Consider the following 18,998-nt stretch of genomic DNA (forward strand, 5'->3'; position numbering starts at 1 on the left):
AGCTGAGGACTGTGTCCCTCCTTGAAGGAGAAACATGGATGTCTATGGGGATGATGGTTGACCCAGGAGTGCATAGCCAGTCTTTGCCCAGAGTGGATACCAGACAGAGTGGCAGGGACTGTTCACACCGTGACTCTCTCTGACCTCACCTTGTCCTTGGCAGTTTCTTTGTGAGCCCTGGACTCGAGGGAGAGATCATCTCTCTAAGGCTCGGTCACCAACTGGCAGCAAACACACCCCAGGTGTAGTGGGAGCCCTCATGCTACACATGAGAAAGCAGACCCAACAGAGGGAAGCGCTCACCCACAGCACATGGGACTAAGCAGCACAGTGAAGGAAAGAAGAGGGCAGGCCTCACTTAGGGTCTCCTGTGATCAGTGGCACTTAGGGACCCTAGGCAACATGGTGGACAGCCTTACAGAAACACCTCACCTTTCTTCCAGCAGATGCTCGCGTCTCCAGACCAGCAAGCTAAAATGTGTGTACATTTCTCATATTTATTAAAGCAAATAGCTTGCAGTGTTTTCATCTTCTCCCCAGACTGTCCTGCCCATGTCCATATTGAGTGAGGGGGCCTTTTGGTTCCCTCCAACACTCTTCCGCCAAACCAGCCTCCTTCCTTGTCCAACCAGCCTACTGCTCATCCCAAATAGCATCCTTACTTCAAATGGGCCCCTGGGTAACATGGGGAGAGTGTTGAAATTACAGTCCAGCTAATGGCTGTGCCCTGCTCATCTGGCCCCACCCCTTAGGAGTGAACATCCTCGGGTCTCACCTGATGGGACATGCTTAGGACCACTTTTCAGACCCCAGCTCGGGGGTATGACCCAGACACTTTCATTCTCATCAAATAAAACCAAAAGCTGATCATTTCCTTCACAGAAAATCTGCCAACTAATGTTGTTCAAGCCTGTTTTGCCTCTGGCCCCACAATAGGCCTTACCAGATACCCAGCACTGCTGGGTGTGGGTGTTGAGAGGCATGACGCATGGCACCATGCTGGTGCCTTAGAGTCATCGTGCCTTTTCGTTGTGGTAACAATCTGCTGAGATAAAGTTTACTATACCCACTATGAATAGGTTAACTGAGTCTTGGAGATGTTAAGACACTTGACCAAAGTGTCAATTGCAGTGAGCAAGTAGAGCCTGGGACTCTGCCAGCCTCCCATGCCTGAGTGCTTTCACCTCCTCCTTGCAGAGGTGAGACAGGAGCCGGGCCAGCCCAGGGAAGGTGGGGGGAAGAGCAGTAGTGGGGGTAGGAAAGTGGAGGCTTCCAAATTGTCCTTTGTCATATGCAAGGCTTTGTCTTCAATACCATTTGGAGGTTCAAAGGAAGCCAGAATCCTTCTCCTTTCCTCATCCAAAATGATACACTTTCCCATTGAACTTATATTTCAAAAAAGAGAGAGTAAGAATGAGAGAAAGAAGACAAGAAAGGGAGAGACAGACCAAAGAGGGCAGAATCTCAATCTGAGCTTATTTGGGGACATTAGGTTGTGTAATTTAAGGCAGCCCGAAGAGTCTGCTCGCTAGACAATGTCTGTCTCATGGCTTCAGTTCAATAATTTTAACATAAACCATGGAGTGCTTTAATCTATTTCTTCTTTCCTGTTGTTGTTGTTGTTGTTGTTGTTTTTGTTTGTTTTTGTAAATTTGGGATGGCAAAGCCCAATCCCAGCCCATATCCCAGCTTCAGGTAAAACTGGCACTTACTTAGCTGTTGCTCTGTACTCCCAGGATATTGTGAGTTCCAAGGGCTCAGACAAGTTGATGAGGGTCACAGCATAGGCAATGCAAAGGGGCCTCAGCTCGGGCCTGACTTCCATGGAGAGAACAGCAGGTATATGCTTTCCTTTCTACCCTAATGACACCCACAAGAACGAGGCTTCCGTCTTAGGGTCAATTGCACTCTAAAGGTTCAACTCATAACAACTCTAAAGAACTTACATGCATGAAGTGAAGGGTTTGCGAGAGCAAGAAATAGTTATAGAGCAATAGAGAAAGCTCCCCTCACTGCTCACAGCACCCTGATATTTAAAAACAAAAGGATAATCAGAGGAGAAATGAGAGTTTTACGTCAGATCTGCATGGTACCACACTAGATAACTCCCAATTTTTCAAATTGTCACAGCTGAGTTTATCCTGCTAGATGAAACAGATATATGCAAATAATTCTGCTAATTGGAACATCAAATGCCCTTGCACTTCTCTATTGTTCCCTCACTCTTCCCACCTTGATCTGTGGTCCACACTGGGCACCTGCGCAGGGCTCCCTCGGGCAGCCAACCTCTCTCTGCTCTCTGCAGTGACTTCCACGTGATAGATGCTTGGCTGGTGTCTGCTGATTACATAAATGGACAAGTGCATCAACCACAGAGTAAGGCCTAGGGATGGTTGACCCAGTTTTTAATTCTGTTTTGTATCCAAAGCCATAGTTACTGTGATGGGATAGATTTTACAAATGATTATACAGCTTTTGACAATTGCATTGTATAAAATTGTGTGAAAGATCATGCCTTGGTCTGCTTTCAACCTGCAGGACCCTGGAAAGAGGACTTGGAGTTGACTGTTATCTTTACTCCATCCATCAGGAAAATTCCCACTGCCTGGGTGTGGTCCTGAGGACAATTTCGGAATCTCTGAGCTCTGCACATTTGCTAATTCTGAGTGTCTGGAGTGCTAACGGTGACAATATCTTTATCAGTTGCACTTCTGATGTGGCTGTGGTCTGTGTGGTGGGTGTTCTTTCAAGGATCAGTAGTGGGGTGATAGTCCCTCCACAGGAGAGCTCCTTCACAGTGGATAACAAGGGCTTCCAGAACAAAATGGGGCGAGGAATGAGCCCCGGGCCTGGACCTTGCTGGGGGTCTCCCACAGCTTGGTTGCTGGGACCCAGATCTCACTCTTATCTGGGAAAAGCCAGATTTGTGGGGTAGGGCTTACAATTGAAATGTTCAGCATTACAGATTCTTCCTCCAAATGTCAAGAAACTTACCTAAGAGAAAATTCCAAATCATGTAATTCCAGCTGCTCTCAGGAGTCTGTTCCCAAGAAAGTGTGCGGTCTGGTAGCAAAAAACCAAGTTGAAAATGACAAATTATGAACAACAACAACAAAACCTATAGTCTTCTGCACAATCGATTGCTGAACAATAGATTTCAGCATACCCACTTTAGGTGATTATTTTTTCAATGCATCCAATAAGAGAACCCCCCAAAATAAAAGAGAAAGCCAAGGATATGAATTGGTGAGATTGTGTGGGAAGCTGGCATTGCTGTCTCTTGCCCAAGAGCCTGGTTTCTTACAGGCTCTGCTCAGTGTGTGGTCCTGAGAGAGAGGTGAAAGGATCATAAGAATTTCTGTGTGTAGACGTCCCGTGTGCACAGCTATTCACACCACGACCACTGCACAGGACCATCAAGACCAGTTGCCCAGACTGCCATTGTGAGCCAGGGCTCTGACAATCATATCAGAGTCCATGCCCAGAGGTCTTGGGTAGTTTCCAAACCTCCAGGAAGTTGCCTTGGAAATCACTCCAAGGGGATCTTTCCTGTGAGGTTCCCCAGTTTTCTGTAGGGCAAACTCTTCCTGCTCAAGAAGAAGTCCAACAGGCACACGAAAAAATGTTCAACATCACTAATTATTAGAGAAATGCAAATCAAAACTACAATGAGGTACCACCTCACACCGGTCAGAATGGCCATCATCAAAAAAGTCTACAAATAATAAATGCTGGAGAGGGTGTGGAAAATAAAGAACCCTCCTACACTGTTGGTGGGAAATGTAAATTGGTACAAACACTACGGAGAACAGTATGGAGGTTCCTTAAAAAACTAAAAATGAGCTACCATATGATCCAGCAATCCCACTTCTGGGCATATATCTGGAGAAAAACTCTAATTCAAAAATATACATGCATCCCAATGTTTACTGCAGCACTGTTTACAATAGCCAAGACATGGAAGCAACCTGAATCTTCATCGAGAGATGAATGGATAAAGAAGACGTGGTACATATATACAATGGAATATAACTCATCCATAAAAAAGAATGAAATAATGTCATTTTAAGCAACATGGATGGACCTAGAGATCATGATACTACATGAAGTAAGAAGACAAATATGATATTGCTTACATGTGGAATCTAAAAAAAATGAAAAACTTATTTATAAAACAGAAATAAACCCCCAGACATAGAAAACAAACTTATGGTTACCAAAGGGGAAAAGGCAGGGGGACGGATAAATTAGGAGTTTGGGATTAACATATACACACTACTATATATAAAATAGACAACCAACAAGCACCTACTGTACAGCACAGAGAACTATACTCCATATTTTGTAATAACCTATAATGGAAAAGAATATGAAAAAGAATATCTATCTATCTATCTACGTCTGAATCACTGCTGTACACCTGAAACCAACACAACCTTGTAAGTCAACTATACTTCAATAAAAAATAAAGATGTAAGTTCAAACCAAGGACTCTGATCAGGCTCAAAGTAATCATGATTACCCACAAGGCATGGACTAAAATTTGAAATCAACATTTAGATTTTAATTAAATCATTTGGGGATTATATGTTATAGGATCTTTCCCAAAATATTTAAAAACTTACAGAGAATTTATAGACATATTTTCCCCTTTCACTGTCTTGGTGTTCTCATCTGTAGAAGCTGAATAATGATCCCTGCTCAACTACTAGAATCTGGGGGAGAGTTAATAGAATTGCCCATTGTCATACAGATAACAGGTGCCATGCTAGGAGTGGGAGCCACAAGATCCTTTTTAGGTCCACTACATTCCACCCAAGCCAGTGCTCCACAGTTCAGGGAGCAGCTATTCAAAGGAATGGTCCCTCTCTCTTCTCCAAGGTAGACATCAGAGCAATTGCCCGTAAGAGTGTGGGAGGAGTGAGATGGAAAACACTAGTCATTCTATCTCTCTGGCAGAGAAGATGCCCAGTGACAGCCATCCTCTGTGGTCCCAAATCTTCCCACAGCTCAGATGGTTGGTGGGGTGAGGGGAGGAGGAGAGGAATGCTGAGGGGTGAGGGGAGGAGGAGAGGAATTACTGGCAGAGTAACATGGCTCAGGGAGCAGTGTCAGGACTGGAGGACTGACAGGGCATGGCACCCTGCTCTGGGTCCAGGGCATTGGATCCACCATGCAGCATTTCATTACACTCCCCTGGTTGCTATGTCTTTAGCTTGTTCTTTTGGTATTTTCTAGACCATTTCAAATATTCATCTTGAAACAAAGACAAAACTTTTGATTACTATTTGAGTGAGAGAGACCAGCTTTCCCATCATTTTTAGAACCTGAGTTAAAAACAACAAATTATCTTGAGGACAACGCTCTACTATGCCCACCCCCCAACACATATGTGGGAATTCTAGAATCTTGGGATTATCATCAAATCTGGAGGCTTTCAAATTTTAGCAATAGAATTCATCTAAAAAAGAAAGTCATATGTCAAATCCCGATATACAAAACAGTTAAAAGTGGGACTGTTCTGATTAAAGCAGAGACAGAGTATGAGATGTCCAGCACTTCACCTCTGCCTCTTCCCCCCAGAAGTGTCCTCTATGACTCTGAGACTCTCTGGCTTCATTCGTTCTTAGATCTCTCTGTCTTCCCTCCATCCACATGGCCAGATGTGAAAGATTTCAAGATGGTAAAGAGGAGGGAGCCTGAATCCCTGAGTCACCACCTGGAAGAAACTTCCCACAAGATCTAACCCACACTGGATTTTGAGCAAGAAATGAACTTTGGTTAATGTCTGTCTTCTCAACGAGGCTGCAAGTCCTCTGAAGGCAGGAACCTTGTGTTTTTATTAGTCAGGATAATTCATGCTAGCTTCTGTAACAAACGATCTTCCAAGTCATTGGCTAAACACAGTAAAAGAATCACCCCCTACTGCTACCTCCCTATCACACAGAGTCATTGTTTCTTACGTGGATGATTGCAAAGGTCTCCCGGCTAGTGTTCTCATCACTGAAGCCACACGTCCCTTGAATCCATGGCACTCCCCTGCCAGAACCCTCCATAACTCCCATCTCACTCAGAGCAGAATCCTATGTGGTCTCATTGTCTGGCTTACAGACACCTCTCACTCACTCACTCAGCTTCCACATTACTGGCCTCTTTGCTCTTTCTAAACAAGTCAGAAGAACCCCATCTCAAAGGCTTTTGTACTTTCTCATCTTCCCGTCTAGAACATTTCTTTGCCAAATACTGTCATAGCACCCATCCTCAGTGCATTCCAGTCTCTGCTGCAGTGTCCTTTGCCAGAGAGGCCTGTGCTGAGCACTCTGTATAAAGGAGCCCTCTCTTCCTCAGTCCTCCTGTCCTCCCCATGGTTGTGCTGTTGCCCCATCTCCACTCTCCCTTCCATTACAAGCTCCATGAGGGCAGAGACTTTATCTTGTAGTCATTGCTCTTTGGGGCAGTGCAAATAATAGGCACTCAATAAGTATGTGTTGAATGAAAGAAAAATCAAATGAGGAATGTATAATCATAAAGACATAAGAGCTTCTAAAGACAGAATTGTGGCATAAGACAGCATATAATAAAAAGTAAAACCTGTCTTGGAGTAGGGGTCAAAGAGAGCTTCACTGGGCTATCTGAGCCTGTGGCCACCACTTTGGCTTCAACAGATGACTTCAAAGAGCTCTAAGACCTCAGGGCATGCAGGATGCTTGGGAGGCGTGAACTGCCTGGAGGAGATAGGATTCTGGACCAGCTTTGCCTCCAAGTGGCTGAGTTTGCACAGTGTAGCGACACTTCTTTCCAAGCATTTATATATATTTTTTTCCTCATGTGAAAAAGATAAATGTTAAGCAAGGGCTTACCACAGGGCTAGAAAGAGCCTGCTACATACTCAGGATGAGATGTATTCTTGCTTAGTTCCCCTGCCGAGTTTGCACTCCCAGGGAGTCAGGCTCTTTTGTTCCATGGGCCACTACCCTGCTCCTAGTCATGGCTGAGGGCCAGGAGGCGGCCTTGGAATAGATGGGCTGGGCCCATCTGATTTTCTGCCTTGGGAATATGAAGTCAAAAACATGAAAATTGCTGAGTGTATAAGGTTCAGAGGGAGAATTCTGAGGTGGAAGAGATTATAAAGCAGTTTTTGCTGCTAATTATTATTGAAATCAGTGTCTTCAAGGGATTATGGACAGGTCCCCAAAGGCTCTCAAGAGACTGAGGGAGAACATGTGAGGAAGGGGTAGTTGCACCACGTGTGTTCTCCTGCTGCCAGGGTCGGGAGGGGCTTCAAGGGCGTACTTGTGGGTTACCAGACAGCACAGGGTTGACAGGGGGGCTGGCCTGCGTGTGCCACACACAACTCACCGCTGCTTCCACTCCACACTGAGGAGCAAAAGCATGTGCAAATGAGTAAACAGTCATGTCTCTTGGCCCTCCTGCGGGCAGGTCTGGGGAAAGCTTGGAAGACCCTCTGGGCATGAGGTCATAGGGAAGAACTTGAGGATGAATGAACATGTTAAATATAAATTTTACACCCGAGAAAGGCCCTCTGGCCTCTTGGTCAATGTCCTGATTTACCTCTCCTGGAAGGAGCTATACCTAAGGAGATAGAGTGTTCTCTGTTCAGGCCCCGGGTAAGTTGACTTGGAAGAAAGTTCTCTAGGTCCTTCCTCTCACTGGGGGCTTGAGCCCTGAAAGGAGGCAGCACATGGGTCAGGAAGGAAGGAACTAAGATTCCTGCAGTGGTGGACCCCAGAGGGTGAGCTGGGGTCCCAGCAGGCCAAAGTAAAGGAAGGAGTGAGACAGAGACCAGGGAGGGTGGGCAACCATTTGATGATGAAGATATTAATAATATTAAATAATTAACACGTTTTGTCTGCATTCCTGGATTCATGGCTCCGAATTTTGTTCTCTTATTTCTACACTATGTTGCTCTTGCTCTAAAGAAAGGAAAAAGGAAGCAGATATGCAGAGAATAATGACAGTCATACTAATTCTAGGTAGTGTTTATTGAACTCACCACTCACCACGTGGCAGGTAGTTTTATAAGCAGTTTATATATTAATCCACTTAACAATCAGCGTTATCAACCTTCATTTTGCAGGTAAGGAATCTTGGGGGAAAGAAAGAAAGGAAGAAAGGAAGGAAGAAAGGGAGGGAGGGAGGAAGGAAGGGAGGGAGAAAAAAGAAGGAGGGAAGAGAGGAATGAAGGGAGGGAGGGAGGGAGGAGGGAAGGAAGAAGGACTTACTTCTGGTTAAACAACTAATAAATCAAGAAGTCAAAATTCAGACCAGGTAGTCTGACTCCTGAGGCCGTCTTCTCAACAGTATGAAACTGTCAGCCAGTATTTTGCTGTTTCAGTCCCACAATACAGCATTTCTCTGCGATTCAACCTAGTGCCGTGCATCTTTGACCTCAGAGCCTAACTCCATAGACTCCTCCTGCTGAGGCCCACGGGCCCCCTTTTTCCAGGGTCTTGTGGCTCCTGACGTTGTGTTCTTCTAGACTTTCTTCTGATACCTCACAAGTACCTGTACAGATGTGAATTTGCAGCTCCAGGCTCAAAAACCAGAAGTATCTCATTTCTCAATATTATTCTAATCAAAGATATTAGACCCTTAATTCCTGATCCCTTCATTTGATAGAAAGACACCATTTCAGGCATTTTATACATCTCTTTGCTACTTAACCAACCTCCTCACAGTCAGGCAAAGCCTCTGAGATGTTACACAAAGCAAAGTGTCCCAGGAAGGGGCCTCCTTTCTTCTCTCCATAACGGTTACTGCTAAAATGCCTGTGGTCCACCTTGACATGGTCCCTTGATGTCTGTTACTTCTGCCGCTCCTGTGTTCCATTGTCAAGGCTGAGGACCACAGGACTTGGCTGTATCCCCACCAGGTGCCCCATGAAGCCATCCCCTTCAAAGCCTTACCAGCTCCAGGCACGGTCAACGAGCAAGGGGGCCACACTGGCCACCTGAGGACCACCGAGTTCTGTCCTCTTTCCGGCCTGAGGGACTGTCGGTCTCCCTAGCTGCTTTCCAGGGTCTCCACCTCCCTTAAGGAACCCCCGCTGTGGACACAATCCTCATGACTTGAGCTTTCATAAAAGAAAGGAAGAGGGATTACCCCCAGCTTTAAACATGCACATGCACCCGAAAAAGAAAATACGAAGTGCCCGGTTTGCTTTTGGAAGTGAAGTGCAGTGGGGAGAGAAAAGTGCAAAGAACAGAATTCAATTCCCATCCCAGTCGGGCTCCCAGTAAGCCTCCTTTTCGGGTGCATGTTTGGGTGGGGTTCTGTTCATTGTGATCAAAATCACGGAACCAAAATGTGGTTTCAGGGACTCTCCCCTTTCTTCTCTGGAACCTTCCTCTCAGCCTCCTCCTTCTGGATCTCTAAGACATACCATGGCCTAATGCTGCCTCTTCCATTTAGCTGACCTATGCATTCACGTGTCACCTCCCACCTCACGACTGCGTGTTGCAGAAGACAGTCTGCAGGGATCAATGACATATACAATTGCAACTGTTTGTCTGGTCTGGGGCTCCTGGAGGGAAGAGCGGGTTGGGTGTCAGACCCCTTTTTGCTTCTTCAGATTACATCAGAGCATTGTTTCTGTCCTTCTCAGGGAAAAAACCCTACAGAATTCCATTTCCTTTGCCCAAAACAGTGAAAAAGCAGGTGTCACCCTCTGGCTCAAGTGTGACTTAAGACACGCCTGGCATCTCCTGTGGTATGGAGGCAGAGTGATCTTGCTGGGCTCATGGCTCCTGGCAACCTCCCAGCCCCGGATGGACGGCACAACACTGAATAACCCTGCTCTGCACTGTCTGACACAGAGGTCATTTCCCTGAAGAATTACCCATGCACAGATAATCAAATAAATCTTTGTCTTACTACCTGCAGTCGAGAAGCCCCACAAAGTGTCCCAGGTCGCAGCACAGAATAGATTAAGGCCAAGAATCATGGGTGGAATGGACGGCTCAGTGCAGCTCTCTAGGGCCACACTGATGTACAAGGTGGTTCTTCTGACCAGGCTGGGGCTTTGGGGGACATATCAATCACCAACTCCAGTACCCAGGTGAGCTTCAAGGCAGTGGGCAAAGCGTCAAGTTGGTGGGGAGAGGAGAAATGAGGAAATAAATCAGCTTCCTTCAGTGAAATTAAAGACCTTGCTTTCCTAAAATCCCACTCTCTGGGAAAAGGGCAGAATGAGGGGTCACCCAGTGTCTGTCCCATCCCCCAAGATAGCAGGGGATGCTTCTTCCCTCTTTCCTGATAGAGTGCTATCACAAACTGGGAACCAGATGGCTGCCTTTATATTTCTTTTTTTCTTTCTTCTTCTTCTTTTTTTTTTTTTTTACTGCAATACTAAAGCCACCATAAAAAAGCAAAGTTGAACAGAGCTAATAATATAATCATTCAAAACACCTGCAAACAGTGCAGATGGGCAATTTCTGTCTGCAGAATCATCGGTGAAAGACCGCCTCTCCATATGGGCAGTTCCAGAAGCTCAGCGTTGCCCAGGCTCTGTCCCTTACCTTAAGAAAACCTGCACAGAGCATATGCATGCTTTTTATAGTCGAGCTGAAGAATTGGTGGCTGATTATTTATGTCCTTCTGGTATGTCTTGGAGCCGGGCAACCTGTGAAGGGTCTGTCCATTCTGGTTCCCTAGGTGTAGAGGGGCCCAGGGGAGGCCAGGGACCCAGGATGCAGCCACGTGCTCAGCCTGGCCACAAACAATGGCTATTGTCTGAGAATGGATCCATCACCATTGCCATCATCTACCTGCTTCCTTGAAATAAACAGTCCTCAAAATCCAAGAGCCCTGCTTTCCATTTCTCACTGAAAGCACAAAATGTGAATTTGTAGAGAAAGAAATTTTACTATGCAAAGCTTCATTTTGTTCTCTGTTGGAGCAGGTTCCTCACTCTGTTGCTCCCGGTTTCTTGCAATGGAACTCAATTCTCAGGAATAAAGTGAGTGACTGGGAGCCTGTGAAGAAGACAGGCCACCCCCTCAACCACAGGGTCAATCCTTAGCAATCAGCCCCTCCCCTCAGCCCCACCTGTTTGATAGGAAAGATGCATTTCCCGAGGCGGCAGAGGCAGGGCTTGTTTCCCCATGTGCAACCGTGCATGGAGCGCTGGGGCCCCTCTCACTGCTCCTCCCGACACTGAGCTGGTCCCATGCCTCACAGTGCCAGGTTCCCTGTGGGGGAGCACAGATGGATGGGAGGGTGGACCAGAACTAACGGTGAAGCGTGCCTGCCAACCACACAGAGCAGCACAAAGTCTGACTTCTTTCAGGCAAGTTGGGCAATTGCTGATTGCTGAGTGGCCGTGAGTGTCAGGCACTGCACTGGATCCTCACGGGAGCAAGAAATGGACGAGACTGGGTTTCCATCTTCAGAGAGCTCACATGTCATCAGAGGGGCATGTTTGAATTATATAAGACAGAACCAGTGCCCAAAGAGAAGGCCACACAACCATCACTGGAGGGCTTAGAGGATGGAGAGTTTAAAGTCAGGGTCTAGTTGAGAAAGTCAGAGAAGGCTTTCTGAAGAAGACAACATAGGAAATTTTTCTTCTTAAATAGATGTGAATCCATTCACTTATCTCCATCATCAACTCCACCATCAAAGTTCAGAATGCCATTGTCCTCACCTCTTTGGTGGGCTACTCCCATTGGTTCCTTATTACCCCTCTTTTCTCCTCCCCCAGTCCACTCTGCAGGCAGAGTGATCATTTTATTTATTTTATTTTTTTTGCAGTACGTGGGCCTCTCACTGTTGTGGCCTCTCCCGTTGCAGAGCACAGGCTCCGGACACGCAGGCTCAGCGGCCATGGCTCACGGGCCCAGCCGCTCCGCGGCACGTGGGATCTTCTGGGACCGGGGCATGAACCCCTGTCCCCTGCATCGGCAGGCGGACTCTCAACCACTGCACCACCAGGGAAGCCCCAGAGTAATCATTTTAGACCATGACCTAAGCACGTCGGTCCCATCCCTGGTTTAAAATTTACCAGTATCTTCTCACTACTCAAATCAAATAAATACTCAAATCCTTATTATGAAGAAATATTTAGGGTGCTTTGGGCGGCAAGAGATAGAGTAACAGAATCAACTCAAAACGATTCAAACAACAAGAGCGTTTATGATCTTCCATAAAAGTCCAGAGGTAAGAAATGTTCAGATTTGGTGGTTCAGTAATATCATCAAGGATGTAGCATCCTTCCAGCTTTTCTGGCATCCTTCTCATTGGCTTTTCTCTTGGGGCTGGTGCCCCAGAGATGAAAATGTCTGCAGGAACTCCAGGTATCACACAGCAGTGCCCAAAGCCAGAGGACAGAATGTCCCTTCTCTTGGTCCTTTATAAAGTCCAGGAAAGGTTTCTGAAAGCCTCTCCACTAGCAGACTCCATTCACATCCCACTGGCCAGAATTGTGTCACCTGCCACCCCTAAAACCAATCAAGGTAAGGAGAATGGTGTTTCCATTGGTTATACTAATGGAGACTCATCTCCTGGACGTGAGGCAGGGCCCGACATTCCCTGAATCTCAATGTTGACTCCTACCTCAATGAAATTGTTTCATTAGCAAGAAAGAAGGGACATTAGGGGAATGTCACCCTTTTGTAGTCAACTGCCAATGTCTGTCTGCTTCCAGGACCCATCAGGCCCTGGGAGTCCTCCAGCCTCATTCTGGTGCACTCTCCCGCCGCCTTTCTGTGGTCCAGGAGCTTTCCTTACCTCAGCCACCCCACACACTGAGGTGCCATGACCCCTGATATTGGCATGGAGGGAAGTCCCCCAAGCTTGTGGGATCATTACCACTGAGGAAATCTGTCCTTTGAAGGTTGGTAGATCTTTGTAAAACCATTTAGACCCTTTTTTTTTTTTTTTTTTTTTTTTTGCGGTACGCGGGCCTCTCACTGTTGTGGCCTCTCCCGTTGCAGAGCACAGGCTCTGGACACGCAGGCTCAGCGGCCATGGCTCACGGGCCCAGCCGCCCCGTGGCATGTGGGATCTTCCCAGACCGGGGCATGAACTCGTGTCCCCTGCATCGGCAGGCGGACTCTCAACCACTGCGCCACCAGGGAAGCTCTAGGCCCATTTTTTGCTAGCCATATGTATGTATGTGTATGCAGATATTTAATCGCTGATTCATTTTCTTTCTCTTTTGTTCAGTTGTTTTTTAAGATATTTTAGTGAGGTATAACATATATTGTGACATGCAGGTTCTTAAGCATATAATTTGATGATTTTTGACAAATGCATACACCCACATAACCCACATTCTCATGAAGATATAGAATATTTCCATCCATCTAGAAAAATCCTTCCTGTACCCTTTCAGCCAATGCTCTCCACTGTCTCCCCAGACAGTAACGTCTATGATTTCTTTCATCATAAGCTAGTTTTGCCTCTTGTAAAACATCATTTTAAAAAATCATATAGTATGCATTATTTTATGTCTGTCTTCTTTCACTCAAAATAATTTTTGTTGAGATTTATCTGTGTTACTGGTTTATCGGTAGTTCATCTTTTCCTTGCGAGGTAAAGTTGTATTGTATGAATATACACAATTTGTTTATCCATTTCTCTCAATAGATATTTATGTTGTTTCAGTTTGGGGCTATTATAGGCACTTCTACTATAAACATTGGTGTACAACTCTTTGGATGAATATCTCAGAGTGGAATTGCTTAGTCCCATGATATGCACGTGATTAACTTTATAAGAATCTGCCAAAGAGTTTTCTAAAGTGGTTTATCGTCGTTTTACATTCCACCAGCAACGTATGAGCGTGCTGGTTGTTCCACATCCTCGCCAGCATCTGGTGTTTTGGGAACTTTAATTTTAGCCATTCTGCTGTGTATGAAATGGTATTTCATTGTTTTGTTGATTTGCATTTCATCAGAGATACTAACATTGAGCACTTTTTCATGTAATTGTTGACATTTATGTCTTCCTATTTGCCATGTCTGTTCAAACATTTTGCCTTGTTAAAAATTAGGCTGTCTTCTTATATAATAATAGTTGTAAGAGTTAATTGTGCATTCCTCACACAGCCCTATCATCTATCTATCTATCTATCATCTACTTATAGATATAGATATATAGTGAAGATTTTCTCCCATCTTGAGTCAATTTTCAGAGTCTTTTTTTTTTTTCTAGAAAATGGTTTTTCAAATTTAGAGCCATAAAATTTCCAAGTATTTTCTATTTTTTACATCTCTACAATATCTGTAGTTGTGGCTCCTCTTTCAGGCCTAAAATTATTTGTACTTGATCTCTTTTTGCTTTGCTCAGTCTTGCCGGAGGTTTGTCTATTTTTATAGTCTTTTCAAAAAAACAGATAAGATTTGATTCCCTTTATCATTTCTTTGTTTTCTGTTTCATTAATCTTTTTTCTTACCTTTATTGCTTCTTTTTCTGTAATCTTTGATTTACTCTACTGTTCATTTTTTTTAACTCTTTCAGTATGGTGCTTACCTGTTAATAGTCCAGGCTTCCTTCTCTAACACAAATCTTTAAGAGTATATATTTTGCTCTGGCTTAGTATGTAGCATTTTCACTTTTGTTCAACTTTAAATATTGTCAAATTTTTATTTTTTTGACTCATGAGTTATTTAGAAACATGTATTTTCCCCCTAAAACTGTTTTTTAACTTATTTTTGTTACTGATTATTAAACTGATTGCCTTATAGTCAGAGAATGTTGCGTCTATGATATTAACACTTTGGCATCTTCTGGGACAAACTTCATGAACTGGAATATTGTCATTTTGGTTAGTATTTCATGTATGCTTGAAAATAATATGTGTTCTATTTTTGTTGGTTTTAGGGTTCTCTGTATATATGACCATGAACATATCAGCTTTGTTTAAATGCCCTATATCCTTAATATTTTTTGTTGCTTTCTTTGCAATTATTAGGAGTTGCATTAAATAGCTTACTATGATTGTATATTTATCAAACTCTTATAAATAATCTTTTGCATATTTATTTTGTATTGTTTAGAGCAGTTTCTAGGATATGTCAGCTGCCCAGCCATGGAAGATCTTGGGGACATTTTACCCATGGGAAGTTGAGTTTGAGGGCAACCCCTCTTGATGGAGGTGAGTCAGCCTGATACCAGCTGGATGCCTAGATAGGCAACCAGGAATAACTTCTGTGATCAGTCATTAGATCAGCTTTCTGATCTCTATGCATCGTTTGCATTTAAATATACACTTAGCCATGTGATAATATGATTGATAGTTCTCTGGCTAGCTCAATGCCTGTTACATAATGGCTTTAAGTCTATATATATATATAAGTTTAAGTCTCTCTCTCTCTGTGTGTGTGTGTGTGTATATATATATATATATATATACACACACACACACACACACACACACAGAGAATAGAGAATGAAGAATAAAGGGATTAATGGGTCTTAAATGCAGAAGACGGTATCCATAGGCAGAGAGAACACTGGCATTGATTGCCACCTGGAGCTCAGTCATTTGGGAGCTCAGTGTCAACTGTGCATCTGACAGCAGCCCTTTTTTTGTGGGGGGGGATGTCTTCTCTTATTCTCAGTGCATATGGTTTTCATTCAGCTGACCTCATCTCTCTCATCTCTTCCCTCTAGGAATGGATGCAGAACCTAGTCCTGTGCGACAACAGCATCCCCCTGGCTGGTGGTGTTGTTGCAGGAAGGGCACAGGACACAAACCAGGCCAAGGTGACTTAAAACTTGCCTTTTGTTGAAGTTAATGTGAAAGACATTCTTCCAGTTGGGTTTGATAGACTTGGAGCATATCATTCTGCACTTGACAGAGGTCACCACAGGAGGAAATCTGCCTGAGAGTGAAGCCCGCAGGAAGAAAGCAGAACTGAGGAGCAACAGGCATTGGGTCCTAGTGAATTTGCTGATGACTCTGCTTGAGGGCATCCTTGGAACTTCCCAGTGGAATGAACAAATAGGTTCCCTTTTCTTCGAGGTGAGTTTGAGTTATGGTCTGTTTATGAAAGAGCCCTGATGAATACAAGGCTAGCTCCCCAGGGGGATATAGCACACAGGGGTCTCCTTTCTTAAAGGCTGGAAGGCCTGTGCTCCCACTTGTCTCCATCCCCATCCCAGCTGCTGGGACACAGTGCTTGGCCTGTTTTAGTTAAAACCATTATTCCTAAACGTGGCCCCAGACTCACATTTGCCAGCTACAGAGGTGTGACCTGGACACGTTTGTACTTCCTTGATCAATTCTACAAAACTCTGTGGAGTCCCCATTCTATTTCTGACACCAGGCAAAATGCAGAGGAGTGGGGAGGGGAGCTAGATAAGAAATGGTTCCCTTCCCTGGAGGCTTAAAGTTGGCTAGAAGTATGATCATCTAAACTACTGAAACCACATTATATTTTAAATTCATTAAAAAGCCAGATGGTTAAGGGGGCCCAGAGAGGACTATTGAACAAATGTAGATCATCCTCTTAGCAGATGACATATCCCTTCAGTATTTCCAGTTCCCAAACATGAATAGGGCTTTCACTGTCAGCCCCGTGACTCTGCCTGCAGGCTCTTGCTGGCCGCAGGAGCATGGTGGCCCCTCAGACAGGCCTGATGTACTGGGCAAGGTATGAGCCACCTGTCTTTCAAAGGACACGTGGCAGTTGAGGATATATCAACACCTCAGATTCCTTGACCCTCAGATGGGACAACCCTGAGGTGTGTTTCACTGTTTTCTGGAGTCCCCAGTTGCCCACTGACTTATCTTACACATTGACACACTGCATTGCCTTCCTTCACTTCCCAGTTTCACTTTCTCTTTCCCCTACTGGTGCTTCCCAGGATCAACTCCCATATAAGTGACTTGCACTTAAATCCTTGTTTCAAGGTCGGCTTTTGGGGAAACCCAACCTGCTTTTGGCATCACCCAATTCCTTTGCTTATGACCATTCATTTTTTAGCAGTATATTTCCTTACCCTGGGACTACCTCTCCTTTGGTTCCTTGGAAAGTGTGGCACGGTTCTCAAATTTATGAATAGCTTCTGCTCCTCTCTCCCCTTCTACTTGTTGTTTGGCTGCCTTGGATCAGTGGGAAAACAGAAGTGTGAAACCACTGAGCACATGATCCCCACAACAAAAGCAGGTCGTTTGGGTTCCCCTTTCATATCTGCCCCACCACAAACCCTGATAATATTAGTTGCTAGGATCTTTGACATTCATTCCTTTTTCTTACTAACGTTTAAGTTGCAAAAATGATTAGTACATTATAAAAAATTTAACAAATACATATAAGCAAAGGAAGAAAAAGTTTTCAAAAACCAGCAATAATGAAATTGATGGCGGAAGGAGAAATGCATCCTGCCCTTAGATCAAGATAAGAAAAATGAAGAAAAAAATAAGACAAGACTCTTTTGCCAGTTCTCCACCACATACTCTACCCAGGTCTTAGCCAGGAAAATTAACTTAAAAAAAGAAAAGATACGCACCAACATTGGAAAGGAGGAGGCATAACTTCTTCTATTTGCATGTAGAAACCCATAAGGAATAACACATGCACACATACATACACACACAAACCTATTAGGACTGATAAATGAGTTCAGCAAGGTTGTAGGATATAGGATCAATATATAAAAACCAATTTAATTTCTATACTAGCAATAAACAATCTGAAAATGAAATTAAGAAAACAATTCCATTTGCAATAAAATCAGAAAGAATAAAATACTTAGAAATAAATTGAACAAAAAAGTACAAAACTTGTATAGTGTAAAGTACGAAACGTTGTTGAAAAAAAATCAAAGAATATCTAAATAATGGAAAGATATCCTATGGTCATGGATAGGAAAACTTAATGTTGTTAATTAAGATGGCACTACTCTCCAAATTGATCTTCAGATTCAATATAATCCCTATCAAAATCCAGCCACATTTTGGAAAATCGCAGAAATTTATGATCCGGAATAATCACAAAATTCATATGGAAATGCAAGGTCCCAGAATAGCCAACATAATCTTAGAAAAGAACTCACACATCTCATAACTTACTACAGAATTACATATTTCATAACTTACTACAAAGTGTGCTAACCAAGACAGTGTGGTAGTGGAATAAAGAATAAAATTGAGAGTCCAGTAAACAAATCCTTGCATAGAAATGCAAGGATCAATTGAGTTTTGACAAGGGTGCCAAGATCATTCAATGGAGAAAGAATTATCTTTTCAACAAATGGTGCTGGGACAACTCTATACCCAAATGCAGAAGAATGAAGTTGGACCCCTACTTCACACTATACACAAATATTAACTCAACATTGGTAATAAATTTAAATGTAAGAGCTAAAACTATAAAATTCTTAGAGGAAAACATGGAATAATTTTTGTAATTTGTCTTAGGAAATGCTCTCTTAGATGCAACACCAAAAGCAAAAGGGATGAAAGAAAAAAATAAACTGAATTTTGCCAAAATTAAAAATTTCTGTGTTGCAAATCAAGAAAGTAAAAAGACAACCTACAGAATGAGAAAAAAATATTTGAAAATCATATATCTCATAAAGGACTTATAGCAAGAATATATAAAGAATTCATACATCTTAATAATAAAAAGATGAATAACTCAATTAAAAATTGGACACATTGTCTGAATGTGTCCTAAGAAGATATACAAATGTCCAGTAAGCACATGTAAAGATGTTCAACATCATTAGACTTTAAGGAAGTATTATATAAACTGAAACTCTAAGATACCACTTAGCATATACCACAATGGCTATATTTAAAAAGAGACAATAGCAAGTGTTTATGAGAATGTGAAGAAATTGAAACCCTCATGCATTTCTGGTGTGAATGGAAAATGGTGCAGCCATTTTACAAAATAGTTTGGAAGTCCTCAATAAATTAAACATGGAATTATCATGTGATCCCATAATCTACTCCTAGGTATATACCCAAGAATTAAAAATGTAGGGTTCCAACACAAACTTGTACTCAAACAAATATTCATAGC

Source organism: Globicephala melas, chromosome 19 (genome assembly GCF_963455315.2).
Source record: "Globicephala melas chromosome 19, mGloMel1.2, whole genome shotgun sequence".
Lineage (NCBI taxonomy): Eukaryota > Metazoa > Chordata > Mammalia > Artiodactyla > Delphinidae > Globicephala > Globicephala melas.